The following is a 21361-nucleotide window of genomic DNA, read 5'->3' as shown; positions in this document are numbered from 1 at the left end:
ATATCTTAACTACAGGGTCACGGGGGTCTGCTGGAGGGCGCAAGGCAGGAAACAAACTCTGGGCAGGGTGCCAGCCCACCGCAGGGCACACACACCCCCACACACCAAGCACACACTAGGGACAATTTAGAATCACCAATGCACCTAACCTGCATGTCTTTGAACTATGGGAGGAAACCCACGCAGACACGGGGAAAACATGCAAACTCCACGCAGGGAGGACCCGGGAAGCAAACCCAGGTCTCCTAACTGCGAGGCAGCAGCGCTACCTACCACTGTGCCACCGTGCTGCCCACATTACTAGATAAAAGTATAAAATGGCATCAACACAGTAGAAATACTCTATGAAAATGTATACAACCAAATTTCATCTTTATATATATATATATATATATATATATATATATATATATATATATATATAAAATACGTTGCCGTGGCTGTTAGTTTGTCTGCCCAGGATTTTAAATCACCTGTAACTCGCAAATCGTTTGACCTATTGACCTGAAATTTGGTACACATCTACTACGTGACATCTACAGTACTATACGCTTTCGGGGTGATGATTGACCTTCAAGGTTATTCCTCTTTTTATTTTTATTGTGTTGTAGAATCATCTCTTGGCAGAGGCCAGCAGGGTGGCCGTGTGGTGCTTGCCTATGGACGCCATTCTCATCCCTACCACCTTCGCCGTCACTTCCCCTAACTCTTCAATCTTGAATCATCCTTGAGGCAGATTGAAGACTTAAGTGCTAGCTTAAGTGAAATATTAAGGAAAACGTACTAAGCAACTGCAACACAAAAATGGACAATCAGTTTTAATGCGAAAGGATGCCAACGAAAGAACAGAAGAAGTGAGCCGCTAGGGTGGAAAAGAGAAGAGCTGGTCAGGAAACAGCAAGCGCATCAACCTCTGAGCAAATGAATGCTAAACGTACAGAGAAAGAGCCTGAAAACTATCAATGCTCAAGTGAAGCGTATTCACTGCACAAAATCGTGCAGTACGCCGTTACTGGTCTTTTTCATAAATATTTTATGCATCAAAATGTTTCTGTATAATGTTCTATATTTTTTACTTTATTGAATTTATTAAAAGCAAGTACATTCCATATAACCAAGTCAAACTTAAAACTAAATTCAATTCAACTCCCACCCATGAGAAAGAGAAGAAGACCAACAGCCAGAGTAAAACTTTTAACAGTAAAAAAAAAAGAGAGAAGAGAATAATTTTCCCCAATATAAATACTTATACTAATATGTTATTAATTAGATCCTGCTAGGTTTTAATCTTCTGTTCTATCATTTTTTAATACATAGTAAGAACACAGTTTGCCCTTAATGATAAAGACATTCTCCGATTAGTTTTACTTTACAATGATCTAAAATCATGTATTTAAGTAACTAAAATATATTGCAAGTTGTTTATGTGGAAAACATTTGACTTTTTTTTTTAATTTTTAAGAACTTTGTCTTTAAAATAACTTATTGCATTTAGGCACTTCAAAGGCTGATCAATGCACTACATTCCTTTTTGTTGTGTCTCATGCACACTTTCAAATCATCCACACAGCAGACAAAATGGAAATTAAAAAAAAGACACTGATTAGAGTTGTTGCATTTGAATCCCAAGTACAGTTGTTGTGAAAAGTCTGCATTTTCTCCGGTATAAAATGAGTTTTCCTTTCAATTCTACAAAGACATGCATACAGTACTAAAAAGAATTATTTTTTTGTTTGTTTAGTTTCTTCCAACTCATAATTTTTACTGTGGTTTCAATGAAAGTTGCACTGTGTGCTTGAATACAGATTTTAACAAACTAGTGTAAGTGCAGAATGGCACTTTATGCTCAGTAATAAAGAAATACGTTTTGGCATGCACTGGACTTACTTGGCTCCAAAAAACATATGGGTTGGTTAAAAGAACAAACATACTTGTTGAAAACATTCACAATTGTCACAACAGAATCAAAAACGTACATAAAAAGAAAGAAGCAGCAGCAGAGGACACCATGGGAGCCAACTTGGCATAAACATGGTGGAGGTGGGGAAAGCAAGAAAATTTGAGGTTAACAACATAAATTATAAAACAACAGCGAGAACAAAAATAACAATTATCCTCTCGAGTGGTGTAACACTGACTGAAGACAAAGATGTGGTAAAAAATTACATGATCAACATGGCAAAAAGATTGAAGCTATAGGCTTTGACTGCATTGCTGAAGTCTCATTTAATTCAAAGTATGCTGTGACACTGTTCATTGATCGAATGGTAAGCGAGTTCTTTGTAAACCTTTGGAAGGATATGTCAAACAGAAACCATAGGTTAAAGATCAACACAAATCATTAACTTCAATTTCAAATGATTTCGTAACTATATCATGCTATTCAGTTTTTTTTCCAGGAACCTAAATTGATTTACAAGTTTATGGGGGCTATATAGAAAGATTATGATTATACTTTCACAATGCTATTAGTTTAAACAGAAAGTTACTCCACACATACTGTTACACAACAGAATTTTATTTTCACTACTGTGACCCAGATTTGCTACATGTCTTCTGAAATGTTGTGCTTTATACAGTGGTGTGAAAAACTATTTGCCCCCTTCCTGATTTCTTATTCTTTTGCATGTTTGTCACACAAAATGTTTCTGATCATCAAACACATTTAACCATTAGTCAAATATAACACAAGTAAACATAAAATGCAGTTTTTAAATGATGGTTTTTATTATTTAGGGAGAAAAAAAAATCCAAACCTACATGGCCCTGTGTGAAAAAGTAATTGCCCCCTGAACCTAATAACTGGTTGGGCCACCCTTAGCAGCAATAACTGCAATCAAGCGTTTGCGATAACTTGCAGTGAGTCTTTTACAGCGCTCTGGAGGAATTTTGGCCCACTCATCTTTGCAGAATTGTTGTAATTCAGCTTTATTTGAGGGTTTTCTAGCATGAACCGCCTTTTTAAGGTCATGCCATAGCATCTCAATTGGATTCAGGTCAGGACTTTGACTAGGCCACTCCAAAGTCTTCATTTTGTTTTTTCTCAGCCATTCAGCGGTGGATTTGCTGGTGTGTTTTGGGTCATTGTCCTGTTACAGCACCCAAGATCGCTTCAGCTTGAGTTGACGAACAGATGGCCGGACATTCTCCTTCAGGATTTTTTGGTAGACAGTAGAATTCATGGTTCCATCTATCACAGCAAGCAACCCCAGACCATCACACTACCACCACCATATTTTACTGTTGGTATTATGTTCTTTTTCTGAAATGCTGTGTTCCTTCTACGCCAGATGTAACGGGACATTTGCCTTCCAAAAGTTCAACTTTTGTCTCATCAGTCCACAAGGTATTTTCCCAAAAGTCTTGGCAATCATTGAGATGTTTCTTAGCAAAATTGAGACGAGCCCTAATGTTCTTTTTGCTTAACAGTGGTTTGCGTCTTGGAAATCTGCCATGCAGGCGTTTTTGCCCAGTCTCTTTCTTATGGTGGAGTCCTGAACACTGACCTTAATTGAGGCATGCGAGGCCTGCAGTTCTTTAGATGTTGTCCTGGGGTCTTTTGTGACCTCTCGGATGAGTCATCTCTGCGCTCTTGGGGTAATTTTGGTCGGCCGGCCACTCCTGGGAAGGTTCACCACTGTTCCATGTTTTTGCCATTTGTGGATAATGGCTCTCACTGTGGTTCGCTGGAGTCCCAAAGCTTTAGAAATGGCTTTATAACCTTTACCAGACTGATAGATCTCAATTACTTCTGTTCTCATTTGTTCCTGAATTTCTTTGGATCTTGGCATGATGTCTAGCTTTTGAGGTGCTTTTGGTCTACTTCTCTGTGTCAGGCAGCTCCTATTTAAGTGATTTCTTGATTGAAACAGGGGTGGCAGTAATCAGGCCTGGGGGTGGCTACGGAAATTGAACTCAGGTGTGATACACCACAGTTAGGTTATTTTTAACAAGGGGCAATTACTTTTTCACACAGGGCCATGTAGGTTTGGATTTTTTTTTCTCCCTAAATAATAAAAACCATTATTTAAAAACTGCATTTTGTGTTTACTTGTGTTATATTTGACTAATGGTTAAATGTGTTTGATGATCAGAAACATTTTGTGTGACAAACATGCAAAAGAATAAGAAATCAGGAAGGGGGCAAATAGTTTTTCACACCACTGTATGTGTATTTTCAGGAGGAGTATTGAAGAATGAATCTTCTATCATGTATACATGTTTTTATGTACAGACACACTCATAATGTCTCCAATCTGCAGCAATATTTACTAATTCCACTGGCTTGCCATTTATGAGCTGATGAATTCACAGAATTCTCTGTAAACAATTTGAAGTCAGCATGTAGCATGTTATCTAGCCACCCATACTCCAAATCCATTAATCCACCCATAAACCTATACCCTTCTATCCTACATCAAGATCTGGATCATACATTAAGCCTTCTAATATCCTCAGTCTTACATGGACTGGAACATAGAACAGGCAGAATTTCAAAGACTACCTTGTCCGTTCTGCTCCTCTACCTGGCACCTAACTCTTTAAATGTGGATTGAGAAACTGACAGCCTACTCTTATGTATGTGATTGTTTTAACTTCGACAATGACAACTGGATCCACCCCTGCGTTGGAAAAGAACCTATTCCACTTTACCAGGAGGTCTCCCACCTATGTACCCAGAAGCCAACATACTATCCAAAACTCTTGGAGGAAACCTGTGCTTCAGTCCCCCTAATGACTGAAACCCCCACTATCTACAAACTGGTTTTGAGGTGGCCCGTTAGGGCTCCTAATACCCAATGAAATTATTTGAATTAATTTTGCAGATTCAGGGTAGATATCAGAACACAGTGAAAACAGACTGGAATCATTTGCTAAATTAATTTGAACATACAAACAAAAAGATCAGATAGAAGTTAAAAATCAGAACTGAGCCTCCTGTCAGTAAAATACCATTAGCAATCTATACTAATAAAAGGCAAAGCCCTCACTGACTGACTCACTCACTCACTCACTCACTGACTCATCACTAATTCTCCAAGTTCCCGTGTAGGTAGAAGGCTGAAAATAGGCAGACTCATTCCTTACAACTTCCTTACAAAAGTTGGGCAGGTTTCATTTCGAAATTCTACACGTAATGGTCATAACTGGAAGCTATTTTTCTCCATTTACTGTAATGGAGTTGAGCCTATTGCGGACAGTCTGAGCACTGATGGAGGGATTGTGTGTTCCTGGTGTGACTCGGGCAGTTGTTGTGGCCATCCTGTACCTGTCACGCAGGTGTGATATTCGGATGTACCGATCCTGTGCAGGTGTTGTTACACGTGGTCTTCCACTGCGAGGATGATCAGCTGTCCTTCCTGTCTCCCTGTAGCGCTGTCTTAGGCGTCTCACAGTGCGGACATGGCAATTTATTGCCCTAGCCACATCAGCAGTCCTCATGCCTCCCTGCAGCATGCCTAATGCACATTCACGCAGATGAGCAGGGACCCTGGGCATCTTTCTTTGGGTGTTTTTCACAGTCGGTAGACAAGTTTCTTTAGTGTCCTGCGTTTTTAGAACTGTGACCTTAAATACCTACTTTCTGTAAGCTGTTAAGGTCTTAACGACCATTCCACAGGTGCATGTTAATTAATTGATTATGGTTAATTGAACATGCATGGAAAACATTGTTTAAACCCTTTACAGTGAAGATCTGTAAAGTTATTTGGATTTTTAAAACATTATTGTTGAAATACACAGTCCTGAAAAAGGGACGTTTCTTTTTTTGCTGAGTATATAAAGTCAAAACTTGTTTCTGAATATATAAAGTCAAAACTTGAATATATAAAGTCAGCGCTGGAATATATAAAGTCAAAACTTGAATATATAAAGTTATTCCCAAATATATAAAGTCAAAACCTGAGTATATAAAGACGGCATTGGAATATTTCTGAATATATAAAGTAAGCGCTGGAATATATAAAGTCAAAACTTAAATATATAAAGTCAGTGCTTTATATTTTCTGACGCTGACCTTATATTTTCACAAAATCAATGTATTTGCCTGTTTACCACCCCATAGTATGTATGTATGTGTATATATTATTATTATTATATTATTATATTATTATTATTATATTATTATATATATATATATATATATATGCCAACAACACTCATGACAATGACAAAACAATTACATTGTCAATCATGTTACGTTATTATTATAATGTTTCCTTTTCTTTTTACTTCTCCGCTGTCAAGCTGGTATTTTGATATATATATATATATATATATATATATATATATATATATATATATATATATATATATATATATATATATATATATATATATAGATAGAGAGACAGAGAGATACATATATATATACATATAGATATATATACTGTCGAGGACTGCCGGCTTCTCATGCCGGTCCTCACCCCCAGACCGCCAGGAGGAGCTCTCCCGACAGCAGGATCATGCAGGGCCTTATGGACTTTGTAGTATTTATACACAGCCCTGCTGGATACCTTGGGGGCCACCAGGAGTCGCTGTGGGGGGGCTTATGGGCTCTTTTATGCCTTATGACCCGGGAGAATGTCACGGTCACGTGACGGGAAGGAACGACGTGCTCCCGGGTTGAAGTAAAGGACTGATTGCCCTGACCCGGAAGGAATAAGGAACTGTGGACTGATGGGACAGGAACACCTCCGGGTCAGGGGCTATAAAAGGACTATGGCTCAGTCCAGACACTGAGCTGAGCTGGGAGGTAGGAGGGCGAAGTGTCTGGCCGAGGAGGAGAGATTATTGAGTTTATTTGGTTAATTAAATATATGAGTAGTGTGGAGGGTGCTTGGTGCACTGTGCAAAGAAAGAATAAAGAATATTGGACTTTTATCCCGTGTCTTGCGTGGTACCTAAGGGTTCAAGGGAGCACTAGCGCCCCCTACTGCCACAATATATATATATATATATATATATATATATATATATATATATATATATATATATATATATATATATATATATATATATATATATATATATATATAGATAGATAGATAGATAGATAGATAGATATGAGAACAACACTCATATCAATGACAAACCAATTACATTAACAATCATGTTACGTTATTTTTAAAATTTATCCTTTTCTTTTTCATAACTTTTTTAACACACTACTTCTCCGCTGCGAAGCGCGGGTATTCTGCTAGTCTCTATTAAATTGTTCATCATCACTGCAATCATGTTCCATAAAAACCAGCACTAATGCCTACCCAACGTTTTGATCTATTCATTTCCCAAAAAGTCTATGTCCTCTTTCTCAAAACTCCATTATTTAAAGGTTGGCTGTCCATCAGACATCTTGTCTTCTACAGCCTAATGCAACACACTTATTTTGTCCCATCCAGCCCCACCCATGAAAAACTCTCAGCATTCTGAAACAATATTTTCTCACACTGTAATTTGACACTATGTTTATAATTTTGATTTTCAGGCTTTCTGTGGGTTTATTAGATGATCCTGTGATGCATGTATGACTAGAGATCCTCTTCTGTGCGAGAATGAAGTGGTTCCCCTTCAGGGTGAGAAGGGATGCGATCACTAACGTTATCTTCACTTTTTCCCCACACCTCAGCTATGATGTCCTGAATAACTTATACTTTCACTCTCTGCTCACGCTCAATAGCTATTCAAGTCTAGGCTACAGCTAAACTTGAACATTACAGCCAGGTGAAGCCCAAACAAAGGTGCAAGCACAGTCCCGCCCCCTACCCTACTGTGAAGTGTTATTACTAATGCTATGCAGTGAACGGAACTCCTCCACATCTACTCCAAAGAGCAAAACTTATTTGAGAGTCTAAGGACAAGAGAGAAGAGCTTAAGGGGTTTAATGTAAAGTAGCAGATAGACAATTTCAGAACGTTGAGGGGGAGATTTGATTACTTAAAAAATTTAAATTGAACAGTGTCTCATATACTATTCCAGTAAAGGGATTGTTATGATTATTGTTGTTGTTGGAATATTGTTTACATTGTAGTTTTTGCTCCACCTCCACTTTTAATAAGGGAGCAAAGGTTTTGAAAACTGTGACTTATCACCTGCACAAAACAAAACTTCAAAATACAACCAGTCTAAAATTATTAGTTTTTATTAATAATCTCATTTTGCTACTGAATATTAGAAATATTGTTATAATTCAGCTTCATTAGTTTTTTTTTTTTTTAAATTGTATGGACTTTCTTATTATTGATTTTAAGGCTTCAGATCAATTCAGCACTCAAAGTATTTGCCTTCCTATTTTAAAAATATTTTTTCTTTACTATTTTGATTTAAAAAATACATATGTGTTATGGGAAATATGTTTACCTCATGCTAGGGTTGAAAACTAACTTTCTGGACACAAGCTATCCAATTACACCACTGTGCTATTCAACCACTGTAGTGCTCAGCTTCTAACTGAAAGAGTAGTAACTGAACGAATCAAATTTATGGTTTGGTCTGTAAATAAATTAGATTATACTTTTACTTCTACAACCCCAAATCAGAAAAAGTTGGGACAGTGTGGAAAATGTGAATAAAAAAATAAAGCAGTAATTTACAAATTTCCCTTAACTTTTATTTCATTGCAGACAGTATGAACACAAGATAATTCATGTTTTTTTTGGTCAACATCATTTGATTTGTAAATAAACATCCATTCTTGCCATTCAGGCTTGCAACACATTCCAAAAAAAGTTGGGATGGGGGCAATTCAGGGGTAGTAATGAGGTATAATAACTAAATAATGATGTGATTTGAAACTGGTGATGTTAACAGGTGATTGCAATCATGATTCGGTACAAATGCAGCATCGAGGAAAGGCCTACTCCTTTAGGAGCAAAGATGGGCAGAGGATCGCCAGTTTGCCACCAAGTGCGGGCAAAAATCTTTGAAATGATGGAGAAAAACGTTTCTCAAAGACAGATAGGAAGAGATTTGGGCATTTCTCCCTCTACAGTGCATAACATAGTGAAAAGAATCAGGGAATCTGGAGAAATTACCATGCGCAAAGGCCAAGGGCGCAAGCCTAAACTGAATGGCCATGATCTCCGAGCCCTCAGACGGCACTGCATTAAAAACCGTCATTCATCAATAAATGATATAACTGCGTGGGTTCAGGACTACTTCAGGAAGTTACTCTCAAGCACTACAGTATGTAGTTACATTAGGAAATGCCAGCTAAAACTGTACTGTGCCAAAAGGAAGCCCTACATAAATAGTGTCCAGAAGCGCCATCGACTTCTCTGGGCTCGGAGGCATCTGGGATGGTCCATTGTGCAGTGGAAACGTGTATTGTGGTCAGACGAATCGGTTTTTCACATCTTTTTTGGAAGAAATGGACGCCATGTGCTGCGGACCAAAGAGGAAAAGGACCATCCAGACTGTTACCAGATACAAGTCCAAAAGCCAGGGTTTGTCATGGTATGGGGTTGTGTCAGTGCCTTCGGCAAAGGTAACTTGCACTTCTGCGATGGCACCATCAATGCTGAGAAGTATATCTCAGTTTTGGAGGAACAAATGCTGCCTTCAAAACGACGTCTTTTCCAGGGACGCCCATGCTTATTTCAGCAAGACAATGCCAAACCACATACTGTGCGCATAACAAAGGCATGGCTGCGTAAGAAGAGGGTGCGGATGCTTGACTGGCCTGCCTGCAGCCCTGATTTGTCTCCTATAGAGAATGTTTGGCGCACTTTGAAACGAAAAATGCGTCAACGGAGACCCCGTACTGTTGTGCACCTAAAACATTGTTTGCAGGAAGAATGGGACAAACTAATACCTGCAACACTTAGTCACTTGATTTCTTCAATGCCTAAACATCTTTTAAGTGTTGATAAAAGACAGGGGAACTGTACAAATTGGTAAATGCTGTACTTTCCCAACTTTTTTTGAAATTTGTTGCAAGCCTGAATGGCAAGAATGGATATTTATTTACAAATCAAATGATGTTGACAAAAAAAAAAACGAATTATTTTGTGTTCAAACTGTCTGCAATGAAATAAAATTTGAGGAGAATTTATAACTTGCATTTTTCTTTTTTTATTCACATTTTCCACACTGTCCCAACTTTTTCTGATTTGGAGTTGTAATAGAAACTCTGTGTAGACACATATCATGTTAAGATCATTTTAGAGTTGCACCAATTCAAGCTTCTCCAGGCTGGTTCCAACTCTTTTTTAATGAAAATTTGCCAGTCCAAATCTAGTTCCAATTACTGAAACAAGTTTTGGCAGCTATGAGCATTACTTAAATTAACAGTTGAAGGTTAAAGTGCAAGACTAATTTTTAAAACTGTATTGAAATTTTCTGGGGATACATTTTTCATTTTATTAATTTTAAATGAATATTGTTCCATCTAGAAATCTATTTTGTAATCCTGCTTTCATGCAATACTGTGCAAAAACAAATAAAATTAAGCAGCTTAAATAACACTTGACTACTAGAATTATCTTCAGGATGCCATCCCCAAACAAATAAAATGACAAGATTTTCCTGCTGTGCATCAGGGAGGAAGCTGTTGCCAAAACACTTGTATAGAGCAAGGCACTCCCGTGCAAAATTAATTTGCATCAATACAGTTTACATGTTTGTAAATTACTTCCATATTAATGCAGAAATCTACAAATGTAATAGAAACAATTATTTTCCATGAAGTAAAAAATAAAAAGTCATTCCCTCCCAGAAAAAGTGAAATTCACAAATATTGGACTACAACTGCAGAAACACTCGCTCTGTAAAAATAACAGCAGTGTGACGGCATCAGTGTTCAAATCCCTAGTCTAGTCAATGTGTGTGGAGTTTATACATTCTCTTTGTGCCTGTGTCTACTTTAAATGTTTCTTATTGTTTTGATAATGTGCTTTGATCGCTTCACAGCTTTTGTTTTTTTTTCCTTCTTATTAACATAAACTATGGACTCATGCGTATCATATTTACTTTATGTCCAGAAAAGACACTTTCTCTTTAGATCTGTAGGCTTATTAGCACTAGAGCTTTGAAAAGATCTTAGAAAGTAGCACTGCACACACTATTTAATTTGTTTTAGTGGCAGATACAGAGACCTTTAAGTGCACTGTGTGTGGACGCATTTTACATTTTTCCCCCACAAATAATGGAACTGCCTAGAAATCAGTATGTAATAAGCTAACTTGCCTATAGCAAATTCTGAAATAAAAATCACCCAGTTATGAACTGTTGTCAACAAACTGGTGGATTAATATCATTATAGATATTCATTTTTTTAGATTACTAGTTTCATATTATACGTCCTATTGAGAGGCTTCTAAAAATAAGTACTTTTCAATGAGTTAATAAACACAAGTATTCAGAGAAAGTGTAAAAATTCTTTCTATAAAGTATTTAAATTCTAAATTATCAGAACATACACTTAAGAGTGTTTTCCCAAATAGTAAATGACCTAAAATAGTAGCTGTAAAATTTCCTATTAAATAGATTTAAATGCATACAGTGAAAGATTAAATTAAGCAATTTATCACAAACAAATGATGCATCACGAGCACCACCTTTTGGTTATTTTTGCTAGCCAAGCTCATAACATGGTTGCTCACACTTCAATAATGCTAGCAGAGGCCGTACTGCAACTTTTGTTTTTGCCTAGTACTGTACACAAGTTGATTAAAGTAAGTAAGCTTACATTATCTCAGTTATTACTACAGGAAAGCGGACACCAAAGGAAACAAATAAGACGGAACATTCCTCTGAATAGGATAATAATTTTACAATATACTATTAACAAAAACAAATCTTTCAAATTAATGCCTGTCCTGAGTTTAAATAAATAATTCATTCAAGTTTTCAAAAATATTTTTCTTGAGTTCCTACAAAGAGGAAGCACTGCACTAACTTTTAATGCCTACAAGTGAAGTGACTTTTCTCTTTGCTACTCTCAGATTCTTCAAAGCATCATCATACAATAAGGTAATTTAGTTTTCCAAGGGAATAAGTGACAGTGCAAAGCCATACATAATATGAAACTAATAGTTATAAAATAATGTAAAACCTGGCAAGGGGACTCAAAACCCAACTTGTTTTGTCTAGTAGGAAAAACATAGTTAAACAACAAGACTGAATAAAAAAGTCTTTGGATTTTCCTTCCCTTTTCCTCTTCACTACAATCTCTCATTCATTTTGTATATTCCAACCTTATGAACACATTAATAGCTTAAAAAGAAAAACAAAACAACTGGTGAAATAATGACTGTAATTAGTTCAGTTTTATCCAACACAATAAAGGAAGGCTGCTCCTATACTTACTTACTTATTTGTTAGTTTTTTGTCTCCTGTTCAGGTGCAGGTTACGAAAGATTTGCAAACGTGGAGTTAGGGAGAGGTCGAGACTTTCCCAGTGAATGCTGCAAGAAGGTTGTGTCAAACAGGCTGAACAGGAAATGTACACACCTTCAGAGCAAATGGGGGCTATGCGAGGTAAGTCTTAGATGACTTTGTGCTTCGCTATACAGTTAATGGTGACAAACAGTGTCTTTTGGAAACACAAACTGCAAAGAGTAAGTTCAAAAACATGGAAAAAAAAAAACTGTAGACTTGTTAGAAAGTAGAATTTCAAAACAATAAATTTGGGTGTAGTACAGGGGATGAATATCAGTGCTGATACATTCTCTTAATTTAATTTAAAGAACATCTTTGACTCAGTTTTTTTGTCATCATATTAACCTACTTTTATCTGAACTTGCTTTACTCCATTTAGGAATGTTAAAAAAATAGGACCACTTTTAAAGTCTATGATACAAATAAAAAATGGCAATGCTTTAATCTTAAATCACTCTCTTTCCACAAAATACATAATTCACAATGCTACAGCAACGATAATGACAAACACAGCATAGTAAAATGATCCTGTTCTTAGATCACCACATTAGCTCCTGGTTAAATGTAGAATCAACTGAAAAATCATCCTGTTCTCTTACAGTAGCAAATGATTTAGAACTCCTGTAACATCTTAAGGACTATACTTTATTGAAACTGCAAGATGAATCTATCCACCCACTTTGTAACACACTTTTCATATTCCACTTTGTAAAAAGCCAGTGTCCATCCCAGAAGCAACAGGTGGAAGAGTGGAAGGAAATCAGTTTCAGAGTACTAATATGTACATACCCACACTCATTTACAGTATACCAAATCAAATTTACAATCAGCAACCTAGCATACATGTCTTTGAAATATGAAAGGGAAACCACTGTACGTGGAGGAGTAACTCTCACTCAAACACTGGAGCTGTTTAAAGCAAACACCCTGGCTGGAGCCTGAACCTAGAATTCTGGAGCTGTAAGGCAGCACTGGTAACCACTGCTCCACAATGCTACCCTGCAAGAGACACACTCCCTTATTATTAATTATACAAAGGCAATCATCCAGTTGACGCTAGAAACGTTTCTATAGTATATATATATATATATATATATATATATATATATATATATATATATATATATATAAAAAAGAGATTTGGATGCCAACCCGGCCAACTCTATTTAATTCCAAAAGCAACAGGGGCGTGGTGGTGCTCAAACATAAAGAATGCTGGCAGTCACCTCCAGTTCACCCTCTGGTGGTAGTTCAGAGTGTCAACTGGATGATAACATGCATACAAGACTGCAAGATCACCCCCACCCTACACAGAAGGGGGTGGGTTAGGGTTGATTTCACCCTACAGTATTTTTAGTCGACCAATGAGAAACATGTGTATCAAGTTTCATGAAAATCGTTCCGAGATCACTTCCGAATCGCTGGAACATACATACATACATACACACACACATACATATATTGACTTTTATATTATAGATGATATAAATCTTTAGCAGTAGTTTATCACTATAATTATGATATGATGGCCACAATCACTGTCACTGGCAAACTAATAACCCATTAAATATTTTAAATATTTCAAGCCTCTTAAAGGATTTCATTCCTTCCATTTCATTTGGATAGCTGTTGTAAACCTACAAAAATGATGCACATAGTAAATTCACTTCACTTTCCAATTTAGTTTATTTGCATTTATCTATATTTTTATATTTTTCCACTGAGGCCATTTTTCTCAGTAAATCTGGGTTTTTAGATAAATATGAATAAAAATCATTACATAACATGTTACTGAAATTAAATCTTGTGAGCACTAACTCCTTAATTAAATCAATAGTGAGAGCATTTCTGTCTTTAGACCACTGCATCTCCATCATTAAGAAAAAAGAAAATTGGAGAACAACTCTTCATTCTTACAATGACTAAAATAATTAGCCCAAGAATGCTCTGGATCACACACAGGTGCTGTGGCATTTACAAGAATGTTTCAAACATGGAAAATACCCAAAGAGGATGTTCATGTAGTATTACAAGACAGCGCACGCAATGTTGCAAAGGCTATGGAGGAATGCGGGATCCCAAGTTTGCTATGTATGGCTCATACTGTACAGCTTTGCGTGAATGACGGCGTACAATCCCAGTGCAGCATCTCGGATACAATAGCGATCGGCAGAAAAATAGTTGGTCACTTTAAGCATTCATAATTAGCCAACTCGCGTCTCAAAATTATACAAACTGACATTGGTATGCAGCAAAAATACTTCAACAAGACGTTTCGACTAGATGGAACAGCACATTCTATATGCTGCAAAGCTTGCTGGAGCAGAAAGGAGCTCTTGGGGCTTATGCCTCCGATTTTGAGTTACCTGCAACTCCAAAGCCTAATCAGTGGGGTTTGATCGAGAACATAATCACACTCCTTGCTCCATTTCAACAACTGACAAAAGAAATTTGCCAGTCTGAAGCACTGGCTTATAGCCTATGCTTCTTTGCTTCATATTTTTGTTCTGTGCATGTTAACTAAATAGTTTTGTAAATAAACACTTAAACTCATTTTACATTTTTTTTGTTACTTTGAAAAATGCTGTCTGCTAAATAATTGATTATAATACACAAGATACTTAAAAGACCACCACAAAGTAACACTGAATACACTTGTTTCATTTGGAAAACATGTAAAGGGTCACAATGCTTCAGTTTATTTACTGTAAAAAATAGACACAGGAATATAAGGTCCTCTGGCCTCTAGGAAAAAAAGAAAAAAAAAATGACTGCATTTACTTTGTTTGAGCAATGACTGGCAATTTTGTTTGTTTTCTTTTGAACATTGTCATTAGAAAGTGCCAATGCGGTGCATGTCTTATTTCTCTTTGCATTGCTTTTTGTGGGAGAGCCAATCACATTAATGGAAGCCACTGTTTTCACCCGAGTCTCTTAAGCAATAATGAGCAACTTGTAAGTAGATCATGCTCTTCAGTGAAAAGCAAAAATATTAATAAAATGTTTTAAGAAACAGCAAATACAATACAGACATGCATTCAATTCAAATGCCATATACTGTGGAACCTCGGGTCACAACCGTAATTCATTCCAAAACTTTGGTCACAACCCAATTTGGTCGTGACCCGAAGTAATTTCCCCCATAGGAGTGTATGTAAATACAATTAATCCGTTCTGGACTGTACGAACCGTTTGTAAATATATTTTTTTTAAAGATTTTTAAGCACAAAAATAGTTAATTATACCATAGAATGCACATTGTAATAGTAAACTAAATGTAAAAACATTGAATAACACTGAGAAAACCTTAAACAGAGAAAACTAACATTGCAGGAGTTCACGCTACAGCCTTACGAACCGCTCGATGTAAACACTTTTTTTAATAAACAACCAAGAAAACTAACCTTGCATGAGTTGAGTTCTGGCATGAAGGAAGTGAGCAGGAAGCTCGGTGGAGAGGAGGTTACAGTTTTGAGGTAGAGTCCCTCTGCGCGATGCACGTCTGACCGAGAACAATGTACTACAGGGAGAGACTGAACACGTGTGGAAATCATCGGCACATACGAACCGGAAGGGAAACAAAATAGCACACAAAGAGTTCACAGCGAAAGCACGCACGTCTGACCGAGAACAATGCAACACGTGGAAATCATCGGCACGTACAAACCGGAAGGGGAAACTGGCTTGTTAGTCAACCGAGTGTGTGGTCGTGAACAGATGCAAACGTTTGGCAAACTTTTTGGTCGTAACCCGATTTGTACATGTTCAGAGATGTTCTTAAACCGAGGTTACACTGTACTTATTTTTATTGTAAGGATTCTAACCTTAATCTGACAGCCCTGGTAAAAGCCAAAATGCAGATCTATCTTTTATATATGAAAGATTACACAGAATATAATGCTGTAGATGTATGCATACTACTCGAAGGTGCAGGGATTTCTTTCTGAAGCACCAATCCTGAGGAATGAAAATCCACTGAAATGCTGGAACAACTGGAGATGGTTTCCTACCATTGCCAAAGTAGCACGCAAGTTCCTGTCAGCCCCATGTACTAGCATGGACAGAAAGAGATTATTCAGTTTGGCTTCTAATGTGATCAATGAAAAGAGAAACAGAATTTCCTGCGACAAGGCAGAGATGCTCTTGTTCGTTAAGAAAAACCTCCCCATCATGCTTAAAAAATGGAAAAGAATGATAAGCCTCCAGAAAAAAAAAGTTATTTATTTCTTTACCGTTGTATGCTTTTCTGTTTTTTAAAATTATAGATTGGTTAGATTTATTCCATCAAAAAGAAAGAAAAAAGTATTATGTAGTATTTAATACTGCAGACTGTAAAACAAAGGATCAGAGAGCCAGCCAAATGTGGATGAGTAGAAGCCATTTTAATGACTGTAAATAATCTGCAAAACTTGTACATTGCAACAGGTACACATGTCGTAAATGTAAGAAGGTCGGTCCTAGCGTGTGTGTGAACTGTTAACATTTGAATTTGATGATTGCATATAGCGCTGAACTGACCTCTCTGTACTAATCTTTCCTCTGCATGTCCTGGAGTACAAAAGAAACAGCACCATACAGCAACGTGGAGACTGGCAAGATCGGGGAAAAAAAAAAAAGCCTGCGGTCACTGATTACAACCGCAAGATGTAATGCAAATGAATACGAATAATGTTGCATCCGTGCCACAATGTTTTCCAAAATGTACTACATAGGTCATAAAATGAATAATTCCAAATATCATATATACCTATGTCTCTGTTTTTCGTTTTTTTTTTGTCAGTGCGGCATGTAAGGTGCATACTAATTCAGCGTGAGCAGGAATACTCAATAAAACTGAATAAAAAAAAAAAATCAAGTGACGGTGAGATATGAAGGCTGCAGATTCACCAGCGTTTGTGTGTCAGCTTTCATCCCTCCAGATCGGAGAATGTCCAATTCTATGGCCTCGAAACACCACTCATATCTACGGTTATTCCCAGATTCAGATGAAAAGTAACAGCATCAGATCCCTGGGTGGGGGGGCCGTAGTATGTATCGTGATCGTGACTGAGAGAATAAAAGTGGGAAAAAAAAAACAGTAACTTTTACAAGTACTATAAATGTACACCGACTGTTACAGATGCACACCAAATTGATGTGTTTACTGTATATGTGTAAGAGCAGCTCACTACTGAAAATGGTAAATATAGGTGGCAGTCGGGATCGAACCAGGGACTAATGATTACAACTTAGCAAATGTTACCGCTACGCCACAGAAGCTGTGTGTATGTGTATATACATTGGGATGCAAAAGTTTGGGCAACCTTGTTAATAGTCATTATTTTCCTGTATAAATCGTTGGTTGTTACGATAAAAAATGTCAGTTAAATATATCATATAGGAGACACACACAGTGATATTTGAGAAGTGAAATGAAGTTTATTGGATTTACAGAAAGTGTGCAATAATTGTTCAAACAAAATCAGGCAGGTGCATAAATTTGGGCACCGTTGTCATTTTATTGATTCCAAAACTTTTAGAACTAATTATTGGAACTCAAATTGGCTTGGTAAGCTCAGTGCCCCCTGACCTACATACACAGGTGAATCCTATAATGAGAAAGTATTTAAGGGGGTCAATTGTAAGTTTCCCTCCACCTTTAATTTTCTCTGAAGAGTAGCAACATGGGGGTCACAAAACAACTCTCAAATGACCTGAAGATTGTTCACCATCATGGTTTAGGGGAAGGATACAGAAAGCTGTCCCAGAGATTTAAGCTGTCTGTTTCCACAGTTAGGAACACATTGAGGAAAATGGAAGACCACAGGCTCAGTTCAAGTTAAGGATCGAAGTGGCAGACCAAAAAAGATTTTGGATAGACAGAAGCGACGAATGGCGAGAACAGTCAGAGTCAACCCACAGACCAGCACCAAAGACCTACAACATCATCTTGCAGCAAATGGAGTCACTGTGCATCGTTCAACCATTCGACGCACTTTACACAAGGAGATGCTGTATGCGAGAGTGATGCAGAGGATGCCTTTTCTCCACCGACAGCACAAACAGAGCCGCTTGAGGTATGCTCAAGCACATTTGGACAAGTCAGCTTCATTTTGGAATAAGGTGCTGTGGACTGATGAAACTAAAATTGAGTTATTTGGGCATAACAAGGGGCGTTATGCATGGAGGAAAAAGAACACAGCATTCCAAGAAAAACACCTGCTACCTACAGTAAAATATGGTGGTGGTTCCATCATGCTGTGGGCTGTGTGGCCAGTGCAGGGACTGGGAATCTTGTCAAAGTTGAGGGACGCATGGATTCCACTCAGTATCAGCAGATTCTGGAGACCAATGTCCAGGAATCCGTGACAAAGCTGAAGCTGCGCCGGGGCTGGATCTTTCAACAAGACAACGACCCAAAACACTGCTCAAAATCCACTAAGGCATTCATGCAGAGGAACAAGTACAACTTTCTGGAATGGACATCTCAGTCCCCAGACCTGAATATAATGGAAAATCTGTGGTGTGAGTTAAAGAGAGCTGTCCATGCTCGGAAGCCATCAAACCTGAATGAACTAGAGATGTTTTGTAAAGAGGAATGGTCCAAAATACCTTCAACCACAATCCAGACTCTCATTGGAATCTACAGGAAGCGTTTAGAGGCTGTAATTTCTGCAAAAGGCGGATCTACTAAATATTGATTTCATTTCTTTTTTGTGGTGCCCAAATTTATGCACCTGCCTGATTTTGTTTGAACAATTATTGCACACTTTCTGAAAAAAAATAAACTTAATTTCACTTTTCAAATATCACTGTGTGTGTCTCCTATATGATATATTTAACTGACATTTTTTATTGTAACAACCAACGATTTATACAGGAAAATAATGACTATTAACAAGGTTGCCCAAACTTTTGCATCCCACTGTATATATCTATCTCTCTCTCTATATATCGATATATATATCTATATTTTATTAATATATATATATATATATATATATATATATATATATATATATATATATATATATATATATATATATATATATATATATATATATATATACACACACACACACACATATATTAATAAAATATTACAATAATACAATATAAAAATAGAAGGTTCTCCAGTCAGATGAGATTCAAATTGAACTTATGGCCATAATGGGAAACCCCATATGTCCTGAAAACAATTCCCATTACTCAGAGAACACCATTCCCACAGTGAAGCATTGTGGTGGTGGCAGCAGCGTGCAGTGGGGATGTTTTTCATTGGCAGGGACAGCAAAACTGGTCAGGATTGAGGGGAAATGGACCGCTCTAAAATGCAGGGCAGTTCTTGAGTCTGCCAGAGATCTGAGGCTGCGATGAAGGTTCATCTTCCAGCAGGACAATCACCCTAAACATATTGCTAAAGCTTCACTGCAGTGGTTTAAAGGGAAACATTTGAATGTCTTGGAAAGGCCTCATCAAAGCCCAGACCTCAATCCAATTGAGAATCTGTGGCACGATGTGAAGATTGCTGTATACCAACACAACCCATCTAACTTGAAGGAGTTGGGGCAATTTTGCCTTGAGGAATGGATGAAAACCCCCAGGGGCTAGAAGTACTAAGCTAATAAAGACATTCCCAGAGAGACTTGCAGTTGTAATTACAGAAAAAATGGCTCTGTAAAGTGTTGACTTTGGGGAGTGAATACCTATGCACACTCAATTAACACTTAATTATTGTTTTATCATAATAAAAAATATTTTCCACCTTACAAGTGGTAGTCATGTTGAGTATATCAAATGCTGCTAACCCTCCAAAAATCCATTTTAATTCCAGGTTGTAAAGCGACAAAACAGAACAAATATGTCCGATCTCACCATCCATCATGAGTGACAGTGAGCTTAATGGAAGAAGACCTAACGGGACTCCAATATTGTAAGAAAAAAAAAAAGCTAAAATGCATACTGACAAGGCACAACAGCTCTATGTCCAGAGATGAAAAAATTAATATTTCAAAGAAAAGAACACCATACCTACTGTGAAACATGGAGAAGGATTGCTTATGTTTTGGTTCTGCTTTGCTGACTGTGTCTGGCACAGGTTGCGAACAGTTTGTGCCAGGAACAATGAAATCACAAGAATGTCAAGACATTTTGGAGCCAAACATACTGTTCAGTGTCAAAAAGCTCTGTCTCAGTCGCAGGTCATGGGTCTTCAAGCAGGATAATGACCCAAAACAAATAGCTAAAACCACCCAAGAATGGATAAGAACAAAACATTGGACTATTCTAAAGTGTCCTTCAATGAGCCCTGATATGAATCCTGTTGAATGTTTATGGAAAGAACTGAAACATGCAGTCTGGAGAAGGCACCCTTCATACCACCTCAGGAAAGGTAGGCCATATTATCTCTTGACCGGTGCAAAAGTCTCATCAAGAGCTACAGCAATACCTTGCCGGCAGTGATTTCCTCTAAAGATTTTTCAACAAAATATTAGGTTACGTGTCATATCATTTTTCTCTATGCTATTTTCATTTGTGTTATTTTTTAAAATATTCTGTTGAATCCAAACTCTAAAGCAAAGTCTGATTTTTGTTAAATAAAATAAAAATAATGACGGGTGCCAGTTACAAGCTATTTCAGAAACAATTGTTGTTTTTTTTTTTGTGTCCACACACATGTATCTTCTTCTTCTTCTTTCGGCTGCTCCCGTTAGGGGTTGCCACAGCGGATCATCTTCTTCCATATCTTTCTGTCCTCTGCATTTTGTTCTGTTATACCCATCACCTACATGTCCTCTCTCACCACATCCATAAACCTTCTCTTAGGTCTTCCTCTTTTCCTCTTCCCTGGCAGCTCTATCTTTAACATCCTTCTCCAAATATACTCAGCATCTCTCCTCTGCACATGTCCAAACCAACGCAATCTTGCCTCTCTGACTTTGTCTCACAACCATCCAACTTGAGCTGACCATCTAATGTACTCATTTCTAATAATATCCATCCT

At 37.3% G+C, this 21361-nt stretch overlaps 1 protein-coding gene across 3 annotated transcripts in view; it reads right to left on the bottom strand.

The window, feature by feature from the left end:
* cant1b (calcium activated nucleotidase 1b) overlaps positions 1-21361 on the bottom strand; it is a 66994-nt gene that overhangs the window by 28790 nt on the left and 16843 nt on the right. Inside the window, exon 1 of one of the 3 annotated variants that reach the window (XM_039740856.1) lies at positions 12311-12413. The exons of 1 other annotated variant lie outside the window; for it this stretch is intronic. The gene's annotated coding sequence lies outside the window, so the exon portion shown is untranslated. Of the gene's footprint in view, positions 1-12306; positions 12414-21361 lie in introns of those variants that run through there. One more of the 3 variants, XM_039740857.1, reaches the window with a different exon arrangement.

The sequence above is a fragment of the Polypterus senegalus genome, chromosome 17, assembly GCF_016835505.1.
Source record: "Polypterus senegalus isolate Bchr_013 chromosome 17, ASM1683550v1, whole genome shotgun sequence".
Lineage (NCBI taxonomy): Eukaryota > Metazoa > Chordata > Cladistia > Polypteriformes > Polypteridae > Polypterus > Polypterus senegalus.
The sequence above is the reverse complement of the archived record's forward strand: the minus strand, read 5'-3'. Positions and strand labels throughout refer to the sequence as shown.